Source organism: Struthio camelus, chromosome 4 (genome assembly GCF_040807025.1).
Source record: "Struthio camelus isolate bStrCam1 chromosome 4, bStrCam1.hap1, whole genome shotgun sequence".
NCBI classification, from domain to species: domain Eukaryota; kingdom Metazoa; phylum Chordata; class Aves; order Struthioniformes; family Struthionidae; genus Struthio; species Struthio camelus.
The window spans coordinates 17,020,636-17,034,500 of record NC_090945.1 but is presented as its reverse complement, the minus strand read 5'-3'; the positions used below and the strand labels follow the sequence as shown (position 1 = coordinate 17,034,500).

General features: G+C 36.5%; 1 long non-coding RNA gene across 1 annotated transcript in view; it reads right to left on the bottom strand.

Annotated features, from left to right (window-relative positions):
• The window catches only part of LOC138067031 (uncharacterized), a 295,690-nt gene that overhangs the window by 245,610 nt on the left and 36,215 nt on the right, over positions 1-13,865 (bottom strand). The window contains exon 2 of the long non-coding RNA XR_011140700.1: positions 6,059-6,180. This is a non-coding gene — a long non-coding RNA (uncharacterized lncRNA). The remainder of the gene's footprint in view (positions 1-6,058; positions 6,181-13,865) is intronic.

Below are 13,865 nucleotides of genomic sequence, written 5' to 3'. Positions count from 1 at the left end.
TCTGTCTGCCTTTGAAAACCAGCTTGATTGTTGCTGGCCTGCCAAAGGGTTGGATCAAAGCAGGACAGTTGCAACTACCAAGAGGAGGAAAAAGACCCTTCCAGCTCTGGCTGTCACTGTCCCCCCAACCCCTTCTTTTTCTTGGCAGTAGCAAACACAAATCTCTTCTGCAAGTCCAGCAACTTATAGTCTTAGCTTTCTGATCTGAGAAGTATCTCAGTGTTTCAGCTCTGATTGATAGGACACTTGACTTGATTGAGATGAAAATATTACAGACTATAGTCTCACCAAGACTCATTTTTCCAGAAGAAAGTATTCAAATAGCAGAGTACTTTCACTTACATGGCACATGAGGGAATAAAAGTTCACATCATTGTCTTTACCATAAGAAGAAGAGACTGATAGCTGGATTAAAAAAATGGGGAGGGGGGGTGTTAAAGGAATAATCATTTTCCCCTCAGTTCAGCTTTACTGTAAAAATGTAACTTTCTAGTTAGGAGGGGAAATGCTCTTGAAATCTGACAAATCATTAGAGAAAATGGTAAAAGGTTTTCACTGTGCACTATTCCTACTCAAAAGGGTGTATGACGGGTTTATCTGTGACACGAAAATCCTTGAGGCAAGTTAAATCCCTCACACAACAGAAAAATGTTTGGCACATCAAAGAGAAGTGTAGGAGAATAAAAAGAAAAATGTCCCTCCTTGGAAAAGTCTCAAGTGATGGCAAAAAATTGTTAGCAGAAAAGAAGTAATTTTTTATTCCCTAAAATTCTTAAGGTTTATTCAAAAATTCTTCTTTTTCAGTAGTTCTACATAAGTCATTGCTGTTTGCGAGCAGACTAAATGTAAGATTTTATTTAGTATAGCATGCAAGCAGACTAAATGTAAGATTGTATTTAGTATAACATGAGAAATATATTCACCTGAGTGGATTAATTCCAGATTAATTTTCCTCTTAGTCAAAAGTAGGTGACATCAGTGAAATTAATAGCATAAAAGATAGTCAATCAAATGCTGACATCTTTATTCAACACGGAGACCTACTTGGCAAGATTTTTTTTAATCTGCTTTAGAAATGTAGTAAAAGAAGTTAACTCCCTGAGTACCTTAGGATGTCACTTTGCAGTGAGCTGCTTGTTTTATTACTACATCACTCCTTTTTCCCTGAAGTAACCTCAGTGTTGAACATTCTTAAAAGAACAGGATACCTCAAAAACATGAAGGCAACTGAGTAAAATATTCTCTAGGACGCAGAACAGCTAAGAAACACAACCGATCTAGGCACTGCTTAATCTGTCTATAAATCCAAAACATACATCCAAATCAAGCCCAAACAGCATCAATTAAAAGAGCTCTATTGCTTTCATTTGTTTTTAGATCATCAGTTAAACCTCGGTTTGTGCAAATATTTTGGTCCCTTAAAACTCTAAAAGTGTATTAAGGGGTCTAGTCTGAAACACACATACTCAGTTCCCTCTTAGGAAATGTGTGTGTAAAGTACTTCTAGGCATCTTTGTCCTCTATGATCATTGAAGTTTTCCTCGGCGTTGCAATGAAATATTAAGTACAGCATGCCTTGTATGTTCCTTTTGCATCCTCTATCATCTTATTACACAGCCTATTTGAACATTACAAGCTATAATATACTTTCTTGCTGTATTATCTAAATATTTTCCACAATGCAGAGCAAGATCAGTGGTATGTACTTCAGAACTGAGTGTTAACAGAACCAGTTACTGACAACAAATCTTAGACCAGCACTCCAACTCCCCCTCACTTAAATCATTATTTATAAAAAGAAAAAAAAAAAGATTTGATGGACTATCTTATTAAATGGGATATTCCTAAACCCTCCTGAACCATCAGTAAACTTTTCCATATGACCTTGCATCATGTTATTTGACCTAACTATGCCTCAATAAAACCGTCTGGAAAATTGTGTAAAAGTGTTCTGTATCTGAGCTGAGTTCAGGGCAAGTGAATTGCAAAAGCAATGAAAAGGTCTGACTGCTGCCTGGAGGCAGCCCCATGCTGTGCTGCTCCCGGGAGGCCCAAAATATGAAGAGCATAGCAGGATTGCTGAGTGTGGGTGTTAGACAGATGGAAATTCATTAACGCATAGCAATGTGAGAAAACACACTAGCAGTAAAGGCCCATTCTGTTGCAGCAGTTCTGTATCTAATCACAAAGTTGAGGATATTTTGCAAAATTGCTTCAATCAGTCTTTACCTACTGTAGGCCAAGAACTCAGGCAGAAAATACAAACCCCTGCTTTCATATTTCAAGGAAGAGCAAAATCCTTTCTCATGTGAGGATCACAGTTACTGACCTATTGGGAAAATGTCTGGTCAGCCATGATTCACAAAAGAAGCTTTAAAATTACTTCATCTTCAGGATTTCTCAGTCCTTTTCTGAAGGGACCACCAAATATGTAAATTATATGTGTTTCTGGGCAATACAGACATTCAGTTTAAACTTACAGGGCTGAACATCCTGTTGTGGATGCGTAGCACAGGAAACTCACCCCATCAGTCTTCCAGACTTTTAGAGACTTGGAACAAGACCTTTAGAGAATCCTAGCTCTTTTGCACATACTGAAGGAGAACAAGAACACACAGATGTGCTTATTATAGGGAGAGGAGCAAATTAACCCTCCAACGTAAGTAAAACGGCCCCAAGTCTGCTCTAAATTCAGAAGTCATTCTGCTAGGCAAGTATTATACAACTGCAGTAGTTTTACGACTTTTGCACTTTCAGCTTCTGAGTCAGGAGACCAGAGCCAGGTGGTGTAGGAACAACAGACTTGATCTTCATCTCTGATAAATTAATCCTCAGAGGAAGAATTCTCAGCCGCCTGAGAAGTTCAAACAAATCAGAGTAGCTGGAGATAGGTTTAGTCTTTTCAAAATTTTTGCAGTCAAACTGATTGCTCAAAATCATAGACATTACATTCTTTAAGGAGCCTAACATCATAAATACTGCACAATGATATTTTGCTATGTTTTTCTGCTTTTAAAAAGCAAGAATAATAATCTGGACAAGTCATCATCATAACTCCCAGTCCCATTTCCAATTCAGCTTGGGAAGAATTTTGCAAACTCATAGTTTTACAATAAGAATCATATCAATTCAATTTTGGTTCTTATGAGACACTGACTAGTATTTCTGAGCTTCGGGGACTTGTTCACACACGAAGAGAAGGTGTATCTCTGTCCGCTCTTCAGTCAAGAGCTTTCAGGGCGTATTCACTTTGTTCATTTGATCTTATCTGAGCCAACAGCCTTGACTCAACAAGCTTGCTGACCTTCTTCTTGGGGCCAAATTAGTTTGAATTCTGCTATGAGGCAAAGTCCAATTCCTTTACTTACTCATCAACAGCACAGCACTTCACCAAGTTTTGTGCCTGCCTGCATGGATATTTCTCCCCAGCTCCACTCCATTGCAAAAAGAAACAGGATATCTTGAACTATATGTGCTTTAGTCTGATTTATTTGAGTCTGAAGAGAAATAGAGAAAAAAATAAGGCATTGCTCTCAGACTTTGTGACCAGCTGACCAGTTATAATGCAGGCAGAAGAGCTCAGGCTTCCCTAAGGCAGCTGTCCTTAACATCCTGCTCGTGGGTTAAAGCCAGGAGCCAGAAAGTTTGTCTGAATGGTATGCAAGTTAGAACTCAAGCTCAAATATGTCTGTGGAGCCAACTAAAAGGTCTGAGAATGCTTTATGCATAGAGACCTAATGTGTAAGATAGGAACTTGCTAGAGAAGAACAAAATTACATCTATCTGACATGGAGTTCAATTTACTCTCCCAGCCTGAGTCTCTAACCACAATGCTCAAGAGAAAAAAGATGGCCCTACTGAGGATAAGATTCTTGCTTAGGATTTCGTTAGGTTAGTCTCTATTTTGGAGACTTAGCTTTAAAATATTACAAAGTAATTAATGAACAAAAGCCTCTGACTTTAGTGTAATCTGAATTTATTCTACACTTGATGTCTTCGACTTGCTGTGGATAATTATCAACAAAAAGAGGAGGATTACCATGAAATATATTTTATCACTTACATAATACAGAATATTTACTATGTGGTTCCCTTTTAGGCATGTCTAATTTTCAAATTTAAAAAAAATCTGTAATCTAAAAATAATACAAAAAGAAAGTAAAAATGAATAGTTTATTTTCTCCCATCCTCCAACTACTCCTATGAAGATCACTAGGGTTAAGTTTTAATTTTCACCAACAGGTGGAGCCATCAATTCTGAATTCATTATCTGTTACTAATCTAAAACAACCTAAATCTTTACTGAAAAGTAAAAGGAAATATATTTCATATCCTAGCTGATGTGAAAGCAAGAAAAGTTACAAATAGTAGAAAGGACCTGGTATTATGGCTAGACAGGAAGAACAGATTAAATAGAGGTGTGTGCCAAATAGAAAATTAGTGTTTCAGTATCATCATGATAACTGCTTTAATATTTTTAATGTCAGCTCTAGGAAAATAATCTTTTCTTTTTTAACCGATTTTATGGTGCAAAAATTTCCTATAACCAATAAGAACAGCTTATAAAAATGGCTAAACTAGCTTAAAGTTTAATTACAGAAAAGGTAAACAAGACAGATAGATAGACATGTTACAGAAGTTTAGAGAACACAGGGATCACACTATAAGAAAAGGTTTTTTTTTTTTTCCTGTATGATCTATGAACTACAGCAAAATAAGTTCTAAAATTCAGACAAACGGTTAAATTCTAGGGTTGAATTCTACTTGTAGACAGGCATATGCAACTCCCATTAACTTCTCAGAATAGCTATTCCCCAAAATTTACACAAAATAAAATTCCTAAGGAACCTGAAGCTCATTATGCCATTATTTTCAGTCTGCTTGCTCTCTGCTGAGGTATCAAATTAAGACCTCCACACTGAAATATATTAAACTTGAATGATACTTCTCATATGAATAAGCAGAAGTCCTTTATTTGCTGAGGTTCTGGCTTCATTGCTGTTTATAAACTGAGTAAAATAACAACTCTTTAGGACACATTTGAGGGGAAAATGAATAATTATTCTTTATAGGACTGCATATGTCAAAATACTATCTCACCATTTATAGCACCCACAGGAGCAAAATATTGGAGTTTCTTCCTCATGGAAACCAGTTAGTAGATTTATAGACTTTCTGGTTCACAGAAAATGGACCTCTGCTGAGCAGAAGGGGGGACAGGAAGCAAAAGAAGGTGGGACAGGAAGAAAAGAAAGCGTTTTAGCAAGTACAGGAATTTAGTTAGCAGCTCAAAAGAGGGGGGGAAAAAAGCATATCATCATATCCGCAGTTTAAGTAAATCAGCATAGTTTCAATGATAGTCAGTTTATGTTAATGGAGTAGGACTGAAAATTTAGAAAGAGAAATATACAGGGAAGTCACATACTGGCTGTGTTCCAGGAACATAAGTCATAAATCAGCTTTGCTTTCTTCAGTATATTTCAGCTTCACTGATGTCTAAATAAAAGCTCTGATTCAGCATTACAGTCTCCTACTCCTATAACTTCTGTGACAAAGTCACCAGAACTTTATTCCTTTTTCTTATGAACTATCCACGCTTACTTCAATAGGGATATTTTCAGAAGTGAGAACTGAAGGATCAGGCTGCACAAAATAATTTTTCTTTTTTACCCTGAAAACCCAGACATATGAACTTTTCATAAATTCCTCTGTTCAGGCCATCAGCCCTTTCTTACTGAAAAGAATTCTTTGTCTTTTTTATGAACAGGGTCAGATGAATTGACTGGGTTAGTGATAAACCTACTCTGAAAAAAACAGCACAGACTGCTCAGTCAAGTTTCATTCACAGAAGCTCTGCAACTGGTAGCATAGCTGCAGTAAGGTAGACTCACATACCTTATGACTGGAAAATACAAGTGAGAGAGTATAAATATGCATTGAAACCATGCTTGATAAAAGTTGGTGCTACAGCGTGCGACTTCAGTGAGCCATCAAACTTCTATTTAAAGAGAAGTTGTTAAGTTGTCTCTGTGTTAATGCTAGCAGCTTTGTCACTTACCACTCACTTTGAGGACTCTGTTTCAGGGAGAGAGCAAAAATTTTTCGAAAAATCTCGCCGGTACCTCTGGAATTAGTCTCTTTCAGCAGAGATACCACAATGGTTTCACCATTCAGCTTTCCCTGTCAAATAAAAATGGATGTTACTGATCAACAAACTTTTCTGGATGTTGGGTTTTTTTTTTCTGCAATACAGTAATGTATTTATACAATCCAACTATAACCCAACATACAGCCAACTACCCATACAACCCAGTGTCCATCTAAATAATTAGCATTGCATAGCCAGCAGGTTGAGGCACGTGATTCTTCCTCCTATCTGAAACACCATAAGCCATTCTGCTGGTACAGTAGCAGATGGCATTACACCCATCTGCTTTTCTCTACTGGGCTAACTGAACAATCCCAACAGGAGTAATAAGAGAGCCAACATTTTTGTCAAAACAGCTCTTAAAGTACAGTACAAGATATTGTAGTGAATAGATTTGTCAAAGTCTCATAGTAAAACATGTGAAACTTATCTATTGACATAATATTATTCTTTATACAGTCACCCTTCAAAGTACTACCATCGATTACTGTGTTTGATTAATTTACCATGCACAGCATGCAATTTCTAATGGGATGTTGCTATAGCACCTGCTCTAGTACCTGATAATACTAGTTAACATAAAATGTTTTCATCTTTCAAGTGTTCTGTTTGCTTTCCAATTTTAATTTTATTTTCATTTGATTACGTAAAATTCTGTAAGTAATCTACTCTCAGTAATGGTAATCACTTAAGTAGATTGCCTTGTATTAATGTGCTTTTTATCTGCCTCTTCAAAATGAGTAAAACTGCTGGGTGGAATCGGGGAAACAATATTACATGCAAAAGCATTTGTAAGAGAGAGCTGATTTAAGATTCAGATGATGTTCCCTACTCCTTTTGATAGCCAATGTATTTGGTCTATGTTCCCTACTCGTTTTGATAGCCAATGTATTTGGTCTATGTATTTTAAGACTGTCTCAATTCTATTTTACATTGTAAAAGTATATTACTCAGGTATGCTCTTAGATTAGGGATAATAAAGAAAAAATATTCTCTATGGGCACATTGCAGTTTTATTCTTTTACATATATTTTCGCTAGCTTTCATATACAACAAACGAGGAAAAAAGCCTCTGGCAATGAGAACTGATTTAAAAGAGTGACAACACCCTTCAGTTTTCTGAATATGTAATATCTGGTTTTATAACTTGTTGAGATACCAATTGGAGCACTTATCCACTCTGTCGAAAACAAAAAACTCAGTGGACCGCTTTTTGCAGGGTATCAGTATACAGAAAGCCGTGTGCTAATATAGTCATGTGACAGCACTGGGTGGATATCACAGAGAAAATAAGAATTTGGTAGGTGCTAAGGCAGTTGAGATAAAATCTTTACATGATCTATTCTAAAAAACATTTTGGGAATTCAAACAACATTTACCATCTCATAGTAAAGGGGAGCATAGAGATAGGGGCAAGAAAAACCTTATCAGAGCATTTGTGTCAAAAGCAGATAAATGGAAAGATTGCAATGTAAGCTGAACAACAGAAAGATATTACTAAACCTCCTAGCCAAGTAACAAAGTAAAAGTCAAACTCTTTTAAAGAACTTTTTAAAGACTTTTAAAGAATAAGGATATTTTAATAGTTCATTTTTTCCCACTAAAAATTCAGTCATTGTGGAAAATGGCACCTATGATAGTTTCTTTTAGCATTTTGTGAGCAAAAAAAACCCACTCTGAAATAATCCAAATATAACATAAGCATTTCTCCAGTCAGTGGCAAGCGAGCCACAGGTTTTCCTGAATCTGCTATTGGTGAGCTCTATATTTTTACCTAACGTATGCCAGAAAAAACAAAATTTAATAAATGAGCTGAGACGACAAAGCTAAATTTAAATGAGGAAATGAACTAGCAAAATCTTTTACTGATATATGCTTCTGAACATAACGTAATTTACTTGTGCTTTGTCAAATATTCCAACAAATATTCCAACAAATATTAATTTGTTACGTTGTCTGCCTCTATTACACGTTATCTATTTCTGAAGAGAAACATTTAAATTTTTTGAAATGAGTTTCTCTTGCTCATAAGCCTTATTTCAATGCTGGTGACACAGTATTTCTTAAATTTCACAAGTACAATGAATGCATAATAAAATGTATTGCATGATGTGAGCAAAAAAGAGGAATGAATTTATGAAGGTCAGATATACTAAAGCCTGGGAGAAGATTACAGTCATGCTGCCGATATTTTGTTTGTTTTTAAATAGAATCCTCTACAAACATTTAATTAATAATACTTTTTACATGTTGAGAGAATGCTGCCCATAAATTACTGGAAAAAATGACTTTTTAAAACAGAACGGCTGAAATCAAAGAGAAATCCAACTACTCCGATCAGCGTTGCTATATTTTAAATTCAAGACACTATCTTCAGTGCTATACAGAATGACCAAGGCAATATACTTTCATTCTCTTTGAGTTCAACAGATGGAAGGAGTTGTAGTATAAATTAATACCAGTTCAGTCAATGACATTATTAATCTGCTATAAAAATACTAACACTATATTGATACAGTTCAAGTGTATTATCTAAAGCACAAGGAGTGAACGGGATACCACACAGCTGATCAGCTCCTTAGGAACATAGCTAACAATTTCCTACTGAAATTCCCTATAGAATTATAATATTTGTAGGGAAATGGCATCTCATATAGTGGCTTTAACAAATTGTGTATCCCTGGCATGTTCTATAGAACATGTTCTATATAACAGACGGCTACAAGACGATTCGCTAGGCTATTGAGAAGCACAGCTTTAAAAAGCTCCTAAGGAACGAGCTGGATTAAAAATAAACTCCATGAATGGTATCTAGCAGTTAGGTATTATTCTGCTCAGCAGCCCCCAGAATTTTGTCAAATGACATATTTAATCATCTCATACCAGCAGATATTTCTTCTGTCCTCAGTTTGTAGCTTCAATTTATCAGTTATGTTCATCAGCACCTTTCAGTATCCAAAAGCATTTCCTCTGCCTTTCAGATAGTCACTGAAAGTAATCCCTCATCAACACCTGGAAGGTCACAGGACTGGGATAAATTCCTCTCACAGACACTTGATCAAAGCAATTAGAGTTTTAATGATACTGTTGTAATTTAATTTTAGTTAACTCCTACTTTTTCCAACTTGCATTCTGGGGATCATGTTACCAGGAAAGAGAGGCTGTTAATAGCAATAGCCTCCCAAGTGTTGCAGAGACTGCACATTGTTGCCGGAGCAGAGATTTAGCTTGTGCCACATATTCTACTGCCTGATTAGAAACTGTTTTATTACTGGATTCATGTGCTGTTTGGGACATTTGTGTTATTACAGACATTTCACTGGCTTCTATTTCACGAGAAGTTTTGTGACTGTCTACTGACAAACAAATTTGTTAAACCTAAGTAGAACAAGGACCTTCCATAAGTACATCAATTTTTTCTTTAACTTAATATGAAATATTGTGATGTAAAAATTTATCAGAAGTAAACAATATTTAGTTTCAAAACACTTTATATATCAAAAAAGTTATACTTAGCCTGCAGACTGAGACTTAAAATGCAGAAGCTACTGTGTTACTCTGGAGTACAGTGAATGTGTATTACTGACTCTGCTGTCATTTTAAGTGTCTGTGTATATCTTGGATGTGCCACACAGCAAGGAGTTTGTTCTTCTGGTTACTGCCTTCGGAAGTGGGAAACCTGAACCACCAACTGGAAATAACTGTAACTGTGATCTTCCTTGGCAGTAAGCCTGGAGCCATATATTGCACCTCTGTGGGCTCCCGTCCACTCCCACAGATGCCTTAGTGGTTTGTCAATACAGACAAGGAAGGAAGAATGCAGCTATAAAATTAGAGGCAGTATGAGAAAGGAATATATAAATAAATGGCATTCAATCCATTACACGTGGCTGGAGGCCAACACTCAGCACTTGGGTGTAAAGGTAGTGCAAATATACTCAGGTTCCCTACTTACACTTCCTTACGCTTATTTGCTTATACCCTCAGCTACTTCATTCCTTACAGAAGATGAGTGTCTTCCAAATAGCTAGCTCAAGAGGCAAAAATATTAATTTTAGGATGTCAAGGGGCTACCATTACTGTGTTGAGTTAGTTCTCTGTGTCGCCTACTCATTTTGTGCAACTCGAGTGATCCAAAGTGCAGAACACAGTCAGGAACGTTGATGAGGAGACTTCTCTGGTAGATAGGAATCTTCAACAGACAAAGATGCAGTTCCTACCTCTAATTCCACACCAGTTCAAGCACATATCAAAAGGGGAGTAGAGACCACTGATCCTTGGAAAAAAGAAAAACTGGAGCACAAGCAAAGGCATGTAAAATAAATTGTTGCAAGGAACAATAAGTATTTAAATAATATTGATAAAGGGTGAGAAGGTAGAGATAAGTATATAGAAATAAAAGGAGAATATGCTGCTTTCCAGTGTCAGCCTAAATTATTCTTCAAAAAAAAGCCAGCAATATAGCAATCCCCTGATAGTTCACACAGCCTGGGACTTCTTTACTTCTTTCGCTCACAACTAGAACACGTTGATAAGCAAAGAGCAGAAGTATATATTAAATTCTACGCTTCTATTCAAATATGTTATCTATTTTTCTATAGACACGTAACTTATTTACTAATTTTGTGTAAAAATATTTAAAGAAGTGTAATTTACAATAAAAAAAATCATCTTTGCCTCTCAAGCAATATCAATTTCAGGTTTCCTATTTTTTTATCTATTTTTTACTTTGTTGGATTATTTTAATGACTAGATACATTGAAGAAAAACAACCAAAAGATCACATGTAATGAAAGCGTAGGCAAATACTTTAAATTCCTCCATGCAAAGTGAGGACAAATGTATTCAAATTTGTTGTGGCAACAATAAAACTAAAAATGTACAAATCTTACTATTATCATATTTAGGATATGCATAGTATCTAACCTGAGAGATTCATCTTGAAAGTTCTGAGTAAACACTGCAGAAGTCTCAATATTTTCCATATCTGGATTCTTCAAAACATATGCAAAATATTCAAACATAAAAGTCTAAAGCTGCATACATTACAGAGGAATTAACACCTTCCAACTTCTACTGATTTCAGTAAATGAAGGCAGAGGTGCGGCATGATCATTTTGTTAAGATGGAGCTGTAGAAAATAATAGGAGAATGCAACCTCTTTTCAGTCTACAGTTTAGAATGTATGCAGACTACCGTACAAAGACCTCTAAGTGGACACACAAGTGACACTTCCCTTTATAATACAAATTTTGGCCTTTGCCAGACACCTGTTTGATTAACTCCAGTGATGCTACAAATTCTTAGGCCAGATCTGTCCCAGCAATAGCAGTGCAAAGAACAGTGAAGAATAAGTCACAGTGACTACGACATTATCAGTTCAGAGAAGGAAACAAGTGAAATGGAAATAACATATCATAATATAAGTTTGGAGGTTAAATAAGTAACTGAGATGAAGCTTAAAAGCAGCATAAAAATGCTCTAGGACTCGCTGAAGCTCTGAAATTGGCACAAGAAAAGAATGTTGATTATATAATTTGCAAGTAAAACACTAAGTAGTGAAAGCAACCCAAATGTTAGCAGCATTAGCCTCCAAGAGCTAAATTTCCTTGCTGCCTCCCTTCCTCAGTCCCCAGTCGTAGTTGAAATAATTCAGGCTCTCTGGCCTTCCCTTATTCCAGCAGGCATGGAAACTCAGTAGAGAGCTCATGTTTACAGAGGATGAATGAAGTAGAGTAGAGAAAAGGGCACTCTGGGTTTTGTCAGAAAACAGGCTACGGACACAAAATCTCCCAAAAAAGAGTTTGGATGCAAGGGGCAGGGAAAGACATCATACCTTCAGGCCAGATTACTTAAAGGCAGGAGAGAGAAATACTAATTACATAGCCTTTCAGAAGCCCACAAAACATTCCTAATTTCTTAGGCCCTTTTTAAATTTCATCAGTTCAGACCCACCCCTGGACACAGGCAGGCAGGCAGGCAGGCAGGCAGGCAGGCACACACATGCACGCACAACCCTCTTCTCAGCTTCCCCATTCTCTTCTGCAGCCTCCCCATCCCCATCCTCCTTATTTGCTGGAACTTTCACTGCTCCCATCTGGGTGCTTTTAACCACTCCTGCCAGAGCCACATTGCCACAAGACTAAGCACTGCCAATTCAAGGGATTGAAGAGCCTAGAACCAGTTTCAGCCTCCCAAATTTGGAATCATTTAACTAGTCTTTGGTTTTGCAAGGTCAAGGCCAGAATCACTCTGCTTCACACAAGAGTATCTCTGCCTAGATAGAAGTCTGCAATCAGGCATTAGAACAGAGATGCCCCCTAACAGAAAGCAGGTGGAGTTATAGATACCAGCTGGCTCCATAAGCTTTGCATTCCTTCCTTCACTCAATGCTTTTAAATTTTATCTTTGACTCATTTGAATTTCTTTCTCACATGGACACATAATCATTTAAATAACTTAGTGTTTTACTTGATTAAATAAACAATGATAATAAAAAATTTCTTTCAATTTAAGCAAAATACAGAAAGTTAGTGCAGCACCTCTTTTTATCAGTTTTCAGATTACATGTGAAATTATGTGCCTTCTACTTTCCCTAGTGACAATGCTGGAGAGGAAACTTAATTTGAATTATTGTTCTCATAAATGTTCGTGTAGATATTTAGACATTGTCCAAAGCCAGTGCTGTACAACAGATGTTACAAAGACTGAAAGCCAAAACACTGAAACTCTTGCATTTCTAATGAGAAAACTGTTCCTTTTTTATTGTCTTAGTTATGGGGTATAGCTAGATTCAGATAGCTCTGATAAATGTAATGATACAGAGATCTGTGTAATAGTCAAACACTGTGCAGGTGTACCTCATTAATGTCAGATATAGAAAGATGGCTCCTCGGAGACTGGAAATTTATATAGCTGAATGCTTTACATATTCATCATTGAAACAAGCTAGATGCCATGACTCTAGACCAAAGCAAAGCTGAAGTTCACAGCTAGACTCTACAATGTAAGTAACAATCAACTATCTTAAAACACAAAGCAGAACTTTTGTTTTAAAACTATCATGGGGCATAAAATCATAATGATGTTCAAGCTGTTCTGAAGCTTGAGTTAGAATCTTGCTCATTTTTTTCAAATTTCTCACAGAATAGGATAATATTATTGCAAGAGGGAAAAATGCAGTGATTTTCCAGAGGAGGACATACACCATGGCTCATTTGGAAAACCCGTTCCTTGGAAAGGGCTGACAGGAGCTTTACCCTTTTACCCTGCACTAACTGGAGTAGCTTGCAACTCCACATCTGCATGGCTATAATAATCCACTCCCTTCAGAGGTGAGGGCAATGGGTCCTCGTGTATGTGCATTCGTCTGTGTTGCTTTCCATTTAAATTGTGAAAGAAACATTAGAACAGGATGAGCTTTTGAACTCAGACAAAATGACCATTCCTCCTACTGCGGACTGAACCTTGCTGGTCTTACTTCTAAATTTTCCCATATGCTTCAATAGAATGACTTGTGTATCAAGTGAATAAATCTGATAATGTTTTAATAGAAATTATTCCACTTTAAATTAAAAGCCATATTTCACCAGCTCAATTTCTAAGTGACACAGAAGCTCACAGGCTCTTTCATTTTAGAGTTTTCTAATCTTTTCTAAAGATAAGCTGTACTTTATAGCCTATTTCAGCTTTAAAATAACATACTTACCAAAATTAT